General features: G+C 41.7%; 1 long non-coding RNA gene across 1 annotated transcript in view; it reads right to left on the bottom strand.

The window, feature by feature from the left end:
* Positions 1-2,437: 2,437 nt before the first annotated feature.
* LOC104994669 overlaps positions 2,438-9,955 on the bottom strand; it is a 29,891-nt gene continuing 22,373 nt past the window's right edge. Inside the window, exon 3 of the long non-coding RNA XR_825974.1 lies at positions 2,438-2,541. This is a non-coding gene — a long non-coding RNA (uncharacterized LOC104994669). The remainder of the gene's footprint in view (positions 2,542-9,955) is intronic.

Below are 9,955 nucleotides of genomic sequence, written 5' to 3' on the forward strand. Positions count from 1 at the left end.
GATTTCCTTCTCCAGTGAGTAGCCTAAACTACACATAGCTAATGGTTGTTCAACATATTTTCAAAGCTCTCCAGTGATGGTAATGACAGAGTTTAATCACCTTTGCAGTTGAGTTCTGCCTTAGGTCAAAGAGATCTCTCTTGTTCATTCTAATCCAGTTTTGTCTGGTTTTCATCTCTATAGAGATGGAGAAAAGTCAGCTAGTATCCTCCTCCAAATAAACCTTCCTGTTCTCTAAGAAAGCTATTAAATCAGTCCTTGGCCTGCAGTTTTCAAGTGAGGCCAGTTCAGTGTCTTCAACCTTTCCTCAGAGGTCTTTTCCTCCATCCTTTTTAATGATTTTTTGTTGTTTCTCCTTGGATCTTTTCCAAGTTCTTTACAGCTCTCTAGAAATTGAGAAACAGAACGACTCAAAGCTAATAGGGGCCTGACCAATATCAAATACAGAAAAAAAAAATAGGTTTCAGGTTTTGTGTGTCATACCCCATCAGTACACGTCAGGGCCAGGAAAACTCATCAATGTACACATCACTGAAGCATCATTTGTGATATTCTAAAATAAGGTTGAATAAAGACTTTGCACTTTAAAAACACCTTTTTATTCACAGAGAATATAAAGGGATGCATAGGAAGATATTTTAAATGCTTATGACAAAATACTATTTGAAGCATTCATTAGCTGAAAAATAACCAATATCACACATCATAAGTCATTTTTAATTCTTTGTTGTTATTTAGTCACTGCGTCATGTCCGACTCTTTTTTGATCCCAGGGACTATTGCTCACCAGGCTCCTTCTGTCCATAGGATTTCCCAGGCTAAAATACTGGAGTGGGTTGCCGTTTGTCTAGGAACTCTTTAAAACATTGGTTTAGTAAACCAGATTTTATTTCTGTGAATATTTGAAGATAATATTGCATTTTGACACTCAAATATATATTTGTAACTTAGAGTTTTTACTGATTCAAATGAATTCCAAATTTCTTAAAATTAGTGCTTTTTCTAAATCAAAAATATAGTCATATTTATACATTTTTAACAATCACTTATTAAAAAAAATTTCCCCCTCTTATCTTAGATCTTTACTTGCCGAAGGTTGTCCCTCAGAATAGATTTTCATATTACAGTTGCCTACTTTTATCTAGAGATATGATCTCATGTAAAAAGTAACTGCCTTTGTTGGCATCTCTCTGGAGAGATAGTTGGGTTTTAAGGGTATCCCTGGTGTGTCTTCCCACTGTTCTCTGGTGCCACCCACCCACTTTTTTACTTTTTCAGCTCCCAGATGGATAAGTACTGTATTCAGAAACAACTAACGTCTCTTCTGTAAGATTACTAAATTTCACTATTGATTTCTAAATTTCTACCTCAGTTTCTTTTGTTTTTCCAAGGATGACTCCACCAAGTGTTTGTTATCAAGTCCCTTCCTATCCTTTTATTTTTTTAAATATTTTTAAAAATATCTACTTATTTGGCGATGCTGAGTCTTAGTTGTGGCATGTGGGATCTAGCTCCCTGATTAGGGGTTGATTCTGGGCACCTGCATTGAGAGCAGAGAGTCTTAGCCTCTGGATCACCAGGGACGTACCCCTCCCTAGCCTTTTAAAGACGTTGTATATACGCATATCATTTTGCGAAGGTTTTGTTTGGGTTCATGAAGTAATTTATTTAGGTGTGTTTTTTGTTAAGTCAATTAGATTCTGCTTAGTTTAGATTCTCTTTTAGTTCCCCTAAAAGCAGAGACCCACCTAAGGACTTGGGTACAGGTATTTTGTTGGGAGGTTATCCCAAGGAACGAGAAGGAGAGCAAAGAGAGTGTGGGACAAGGGAGAAAGGAAAGTCAGTGTAAGGATGTATTATCAAGTTCCAGCTGCAGGCAAAGGAGATTCAATTTCTGAGATTCAAGGATGGTTGAGAACATAAGAAATTCCTCCTGCAATTGTCCCCGGAAGGACAGGAGGCTGGAGTATGTGTCTGTCAGCACCCATCCCTTCTTTGAGGGTTATTTCCAGGCGTGTTAAGTCCCCATTCTGGCCTGGCAGGTACACAGGGAGGTGTCCTATGACAGGTATTGGGATGGGCTCTGAGGGGGTCCAAGCCTGCACGGCACTGTCCATTGTTCCTGTACTGAAATTAGAGATGGGGCGAGGGAATGCAACCCAGAGCCCAGGCCTCTTACCACAACAAACCTTCCGTATTATGAACAGGTAGGACTTACAAGAGCCCTCAGAAAAAGTGGGGTCACATGATGGGACTATGTGCTCATGACGAACCGTTTGTGCATGTGTGTGCTGGGTCATGTCCACCTCTTTGTGACCCTGTGGACATATTATAGCCAGCCAGCCTCCTCTTCCATGGGATTCCCTAGGCAAGAACACTGGAGTGGGTTGCCATTTCCTTCTTCGGGGTCTTCCCGACCCAGGGATCAAACCTGCGTCTCCTGCATCTTCTCCAGGCGGATTCTTTTACCACTGAGCCACTGGGGCCTAATGAACAATTAATTGCGCTGGGAGTTGAAATTTGGGAAGTGGCTTCTAATCTCTGTGGAATTAAAAATAAAATCAGCTTAGTATGAGTCTACACCAAGATGAGGATACTTTTACCAACAATGACACCAGAAATAAACCTCTTTAGTGACATGGCAGTCTGAATGCAGATTGGAGAAGAATTTCCAGACACAGCGTTTCAGAAAGGAGTGAATTCATTAAGAGCAAGGAGCGGAGATAATGAAGTTGCTACAAATGCAGTAGGTCAGGGAGAGCTGTTAAAACAGCTGACTGGCTCAAGGGAGAGCCAGAGCTTTTCATGGGTTGAATGTTCAGTCCTTCAGTCGTGTCTGACTCTTCAGAACCCTGTGGACTGTAGCCCCCGAGGATCCTCTGTCTATGAGATTCTCCGGGCAAGAATACTGGAGTGGGTTGCCATTCCCTTCTCCAAGTGATCATCCTGACCCAGATCGAATCTGTGTCTCTTGCATCTCCTGCATTGGCTGTGCCATCATGGGTTAGTAGGCAATTTTTATAGCCTCAAGACAAAGAAAATTCCTGCTAAAAGGGTGGCATTAAGTGATTGTTTAGGGTGCTATAGGGTAACTACTGGGTGGGCATTTTTGCCTAATTTGGGGTCAGGAAGCTTGCTGGTAATGATCTGGGGGGCTTTTGGCAACAATTACAAAGGGACTCACTCAGTGCTGGAGATGACCTTGCTTCTGCACTCTGCTGCAGTGGCCTCGGTGCAAGGCCTTGCACCTGTGGCCCTGGTGTGGCACTCCACATTTATCCTCCTCCCCTTGTGTCAGCATAAGAAATAAGAATCACGTAGAAACCAACGATGTTCAGAGAGACTTCTGGGAGAGAATGCAAGAATGAGTTCCATGAAGGGACTCAGCCTGAGACCCAAGGAGCTCGCAGGGGCTCACGAGGTGTCCTGGATCCTAGTTCATTACAGTCACACGATGAGAATATTTTCAGTTAGAAATGATGTTAGATTTATTTGTATAATTAAAGCACATCAGCCAGTCAGTGTGGATGGTTTGTAGAGCTGTGTGTAAAGAGGGATGGACAGAGCCTCTCTTTATTCTTAGACAGTATTTATCAAACCTTTTTGGCCATGACCTATGATAAGGCATGACTTCCCTGGTGGCTCAGACGGTAAAGCGTCTGTCTACAGTGCAGGAGACCCGGGTTCGATCCCTGGGTCGGGAAGATCCCCTAGAGAAGGAAATGGCAATCCACTCTAGTACTATTGCCTGGAAAATCCCATGGGCAGAGGAGCCTGGTAGGCTACAGTCCATGGGGTCACAAAGAGTTGGACACTACTGAGCCACTTCACTTTATGATAAGGCATACATTTTACATGGTGATTTGATAGACACATGTAAGTATAAAATTGAAACCAAAGTTCCATAAGGTAATAATCCTTCCTATGTTCTCTGATATTTTCTATACTATCCTTTTCTAGTCTATCCTATTCTGTCTGTTCTGTTTCATTTTTTAAATGCTTGTCTGGACTCACTAAATTGTTCGTATGACCAATGACGAGCAAGTCACAAACTGCTGCTGGAAAAACACTGCTCTAGGGCACCAGAGCTTTGCACTCACAATTCCTCAACTGACTGTTTCCTTTCATGTCATAAATCAATGTACATATAATTTGTTGCCTGCTATAACTGTGGAATTGGTTTCCTATCCAGGCTTTTTCCTCCTATCAAATCTTTTTCTTCCAGCCAAGTGTATAATAATATAGGACATATTGTTTTGGACACACTGGAAACATGTCTAAATCATTTGGTACTTCATTCTAAAAAGAAAACCTATACAACTGTAAAACCTACAAATGAGGATCCTGGATCAGAATGCTTTAGGTTGTAAGTAATAGAAATCCTGCCTTAAGCTGTCTTAAATAATACACAATTATGACATCTCAAAGTGAGGAAGTTCAGAGCTAGACTTGGTTGACTTGGGCCTACTGATGTCACCGGGACACTGGTTCTGTCCACCTCTCTGCTCATCTCCAGGTTGGCTTCATCCTCAGGCTGAAGATGGGCCCAAAGTTCCAGGTAGCACACCCAGGCACAACTCATCCAGAGGAGAAAGAAGGTGATTCTCTTCCTGTATTTCCTTTATGGAGACGCTCCCTACAGATGTCCTGCTGTACCCTGCTGGCCCTCGTGAGGGTCACATGTCTTTTTTTATATCAATAACTGGCAAGGAAGATGTGATGACCCTTAAATCAATTTACAGAGTCAAAAGAATCACCTGCACAATTAAACTTCCTAAATTTATCTTCAATTTCTCCATTTTTCTCATCTCCACATCTAATTCGATACTAAATCCGGATGATTCTTCCTCTAACTATGTCCAGTATCAGAAGACTTCTCACTGTCTCCTTGGCTTCCACCCTAGTCCAAGTCACCATCATCTCCTGCCCGGATATTGCCATAGCCTCCAAGTTGATTTCCTTCCTTCTTGACTTTATCTTCTTTGATCTCTTCTCAATACAGAGTAACCTTGTTGAAACAGTAAATCAGGTCATGTCACTGGTCATGCTCCTCTAATTTGAGACTTTGTACCAAGAACCAGACATGGAGGAGTAAATGAAACAGACATGGGACATACCTTCTACTGAGGGATGCATGCAAGCCAATGAAATAAGTAAACTATGGAGTGGAGTAGATGGTGGTAAGAGCTGTGGATAAAAATAGACAAGTCCCTCCCATAACGTGGTTTATGTTCTAATATACTTGAAGGACCTGGCACAGAGCAAGCCTCTGATATGTGATAGCTACATTAGTTCCCTTTTCATTGGAAAGTGACAGGAAGCTAATTCATACCAAATTGAGCAAATCAAGCGAAACACAACAGCAGGCCCAGCTCCAGGACTCAGAGTTTCCAAAATCATCTGAAGCCAGTTTCTGTCCACCTTCCCTTCATGCTTTTCCCCACCCTGGTTTTATTCTCACATAGATTCTCACCAAGTAGGGCGATGAGGGACACCATGGCTCCAACTAACATTTACTTTCCTAGCAACCTGGTAGGAAGAGACCCCACCATAAAGTTCTAGCCACATTTTGAACAATACAGCCCCAAATAAATGATTAACCTGAATGCCAGTTTCTTTTTCTGTGAATTGAGAGCACTAGCAATAACACCTATTTCACAGATCACCGTCAGGAAATTTTGCCTAATGTACCTAAAGGCAGCTTGCATAGGACTTGGCCAAAAGTGCACGCAATAAATATTGACTCATTAATTTGTTCTCTGGTATGCAGGCATTGATCATAATTTCTGCTTTAGAGGGATGCCAGAAATCAACACGTTTTATCAGTGCTTAAAATGAGTACTTTGTCGTGCATTATCCCGCCCTGTGACTGTTTTATGAGACCGGTTTCCCCAATTGTATTGCAGTGTCCCCTGTGAGATGAGATACATAAGAGATGAATTGGTTATATGAAAACCTAGGTTCAGATCCTGTTCTGCCTCTTAAACTTGTGGGATTTTATGCAATGATTACCTTCCATGAGACTTTGCTTATTTATAGAGTGAGATGGAGATACCTGCTTCTCTGGGGTTGCTGGACAGGCAAAAGAAGATGGTATTTATTATTTCCCTGGCACCATGGTAAGTTCAATACACAGCAGCTTGAAGCTCTGAGCTTAGGATAATGTCCCCCACACAGTAACTATTCAGTAAATCCATGCTTGGAATTAAATGCACATTCTACACCCTCAGGTTTGGTGACTCACAGCTGAATTCTTGGGGCAGCTCCGCTTCAACAGATAGTTTTGCAAACACATTCTTAAGAATTTCCTTGGACGTGAGTTCTGAACAGTTCAAGACACTTCTTTGGTTTAATAACTGTCCCCAAAGATGTTATTTTACCCTAGTTCTTCTTAAATTGTGTCCCACATCAATAATTAACTTTTCCTGCCATTTGTCTCATATATTGCATGCTATTTTCTTTTTTCTTAAGTAAGCTAAGAGGCTGTTTCTAAAGGACCCCAGGGTGAGGAGGAAATGTATTTGTGGTCTGGCTTCTGAAATCGTGAAAGGGTGGCTTTGAAAGGGGGGAGAAAGTGATACAATGACATTTAAGGACAGCATGTAACCTGTGTGTGGAAGGGGCTGGTGTCATCTGGTAGAAAAGCAACACTGATATTCTGGCATCATCTGGTGATACAGTTATCCTCTCCATTCACTAGGTTTCTCTTTTTGTCTATTTTGCTTTATTCAGAACAAAACAAGTATTTGTTGAGCCCATATTCTATACCAGGCTGTGTGCTGGATGTGGGGACACCGGAGCACAAGGCACAGCCCCTTCCTGAAGAGACTTGCAGTACTCAGAGCGAGGGTTGCTGGTGGATGTGGAAGGAAGGGGGTTCTCGTGGGATAAAGACCTGGAGTAAGGATGCTGGGCACATGTCGGGGTCAGAGAACACAGCTGTGTTCTGGCTGGAGTCCACAGACTGCAGGAAGGGGAGTATAAGAGATCAGATCAGTCAGGAGGGTGGGACCATATCACGTGTTAGGAGTTGGGACTTTCACAATAAGGATCCTACGGCAGGGGTGTCAGAAACCATCCATTGCCCACTGCACCACTCCGGCTGTTGCCATGATGAAGCTGAGCAGAGGAGGAGCCATGGATGCCACAGCTCTTCAAGGACAGCCGGTCTAACTTGGGATGTAAGAGGCGTGCAGATCCTGGGATGCCTGAACCAACCGTTGTGAGCCTACATTGGTGGTAAAGGACAGTTTGGTCGTTTGGATGTGGAAGCAGTCAATAAATAGAACCTGGAAGGTGTGTGCTCTGACTGGGATAAGAAATGGTTCATCGTGCAGATGTTCACCACTTAGATGGCCCAGCGATCTTACTTCACAGATGTGGCAGGGTAGAACCTCTGCTGACTTCTTTATGAAGAAGTATATCAAACAAATGTTGACAATGAAAAACCCTGTTAAAAAACCCCATCTACCCAGCCTCCCTGTCTTTAGGCTAATAAGGAATTGTCTCTATTTGACTAATCCAGGCAATGAGGCTAAAGTGAAGTCGCTCATTCGTGTCCGACTCTTTGCGACCCCATGGACTGTAGCCTACCAGGGTCCTCTGTCCATGGGATTTTCCAGGCAATAGTACTGGAGTGGATTGCCATTTCCTTCTCCAGGGGATCTTCCTGACCCAGGGATGGAACCCAGGTCTCATGCATTGTAGACAGATGCTTTAACTGTCTGAACCACCAGGGAAGGAAATGAGGCTAAGAGATGTTAAATGACTGTCCTGAAGTCACACAGCTTCCATGGGCCTTGTTGGGAGCATGAAGCATCTCCCAAAAGCACATCTTTGATATGGCTTTGTTCTAAAAGAAAGGGTCAATATGAGTAACAATAGGATTTTTCTAATCTAGTTGACCAATATATTTCATAAATAAGGACAACCACAAATATTTTAGTATTTCTTTTAATATATTTGCACCTAAATCAAAGGATAATAATCTAAACAGAGAATGTTTAGATTTCATTCATTTACATAGAAAGCATGGGGCTAGGATTCTTCAGAGAAGAATATATACTACATGCTTTCTAATACTACATGCTTTCTCTTCTTGTATGCACACTAATATAATCCTAAATTGAGTTCTGTATTCCATCAAGGTAATAAAATCTATCCATTTTGACATTGAGCTGCTCGTTATCCAATTTAAAGCAAAAGGTTTTTTTTTTTTTCCCAATTAAGACAGTTTTTTAAAAGTAGTTTTAGATTCACAGAAAAATTAAGGGTAACAAACAGAGATTATACCCTGTTCCTATATGTGCATAACTTCTGTACCCCACCAGAATGATACGTTTGTTATAACTGATGAACCTACATCACTATTGTTACCTGAAAACTGGGTTTTCCTCTTGGTGAGTTTTGAGCCAAAAGACGCAACCAAGCCAAAGATCAGGAAAAAGACTTGCAGCAAGTAAGAACACTGAGGCTCTTTCTCAAAGCAGTGTCTTCCTGAACAGCAGTATTGGGGAAGTTTTAAGCTGAGGTACATCCATATACATGAAGCAGCTTGGGAGGTCCACAGAGTCTGAGGTTGAGTTGATTGAAGTCACAAGGATCAGAAAAGGTCAAGATTGTCATCCCTTAGGTTCAGGAAGATCTGGTGGTTGAGGCTTCAAGCTAACCTTTACCATTGGAATAGAACTGTGAATCTTTACAATTGATTTATTATCTTTGCTGCTGTTACTCCTCTTGCCTGATTGCATTCTTTCATTCCCTTAAGGTTATTAATTACCGAGACCTATTCAAGGGCAAGCATTGAGGCTTAGCTCACAAAATGACTTAGGCCCAAAATGACTTCTCTTACGTCAAGAAAGCCATATGCCTAGTTCTCTTGCTCTGGGAACCCCCTATCATATCTGCTTACATTATCACTCAAAGTTCATAGTAAACATTAGGCTTTACTCTTGGTTTTTGTCCAGTCTATCGGTTTGAATAAGTGCATAATGACACATATCCATCACTGTGGTATCATATAGAATATTTTTCCTGCCCTAAAAGTCCTTTGTGCTTCACCTATTCATACCTCCCCAGTCGCAGTTCTTGGCAATCAAAGGTCTTGTTACTGTTTCAATAATTGTACTTTTTCCAGAATACCATATGGTTGGAATGATATAGTATGTAGCTGTGATAATGTGATTCGTAATAAGTAATATATATTTGGTCTTCATTGAGTTTCTATCACTGGGCTCCTAAAACACTTGGAATTCGCTAAGTCAGAAGAGCAACAAAGGGGTCTTTTGTTACGTCAGTGAGATGACCTGTGGACTGCATCTAAGACTGATTGCCAGGAGAACCAACCATGGGCTTAGAGAGTCGGAGCTTTTAGTGCCACCCCTGACCTCCAGGGAGGGGAGAGGAGCTGGAAATTGAGTTCAGTCACCAATGATTTAATCACTGGTTCAATGGCAGATGATTTGATCATTCATACCTATATAGTGAAGCGTCCATTAAAAATTCCTGTTGCTCCACATAATTACCAACATTCGCTGTTGTTAGGGTTTGATCATTCTAAAAGGTGTACAAAATTTTATCTGTATCTATATGTTTATGTATCTATTTATTTCCAATGGTTTAGTGGCAAAAAGATAAACCTAGGAATCTGACTAATGAGGATCCCAGCCCCATTACTTCCTAGCCATGTGGCCTTGGAAGCCTCTTGATGAAGGTGAAAGAGGCGAGTGAAAAAGTTGGCTTAAAACTCAACATTCAGAAAACGAAGATCTTGGCATCTGGTTCCATCACTTCATGGGAAATAGATGGGGAAACAGTGGAAACAATGTCAGACTTTATTTTTTTGGACTCCAAAATCACTGCAGATGGTAACTGCAGCCATGAAACTAAAAGACGCTTACTCCTTGGAAGAAAAGTTATGACCAACCTAGATAGCATGTTCAAAAGCAGAGACATT

The sequence above is a fragment of the Bison bison genome, unplaced genomic scaffold (assembly GCF_000754665.1).
Source record: "Bison bison bison isolate TAMUID 2011002044 unplaced genomic scaffold, Bison_UMD1.0 scf7180017864263, whole genome shotgun sequence".
Classification (NCBI taxonomy): Eukaryota; Metazoa; Chordata; class Mammalia; order Artiodactyla; family Bovidae; genus Bison; species Bison bison.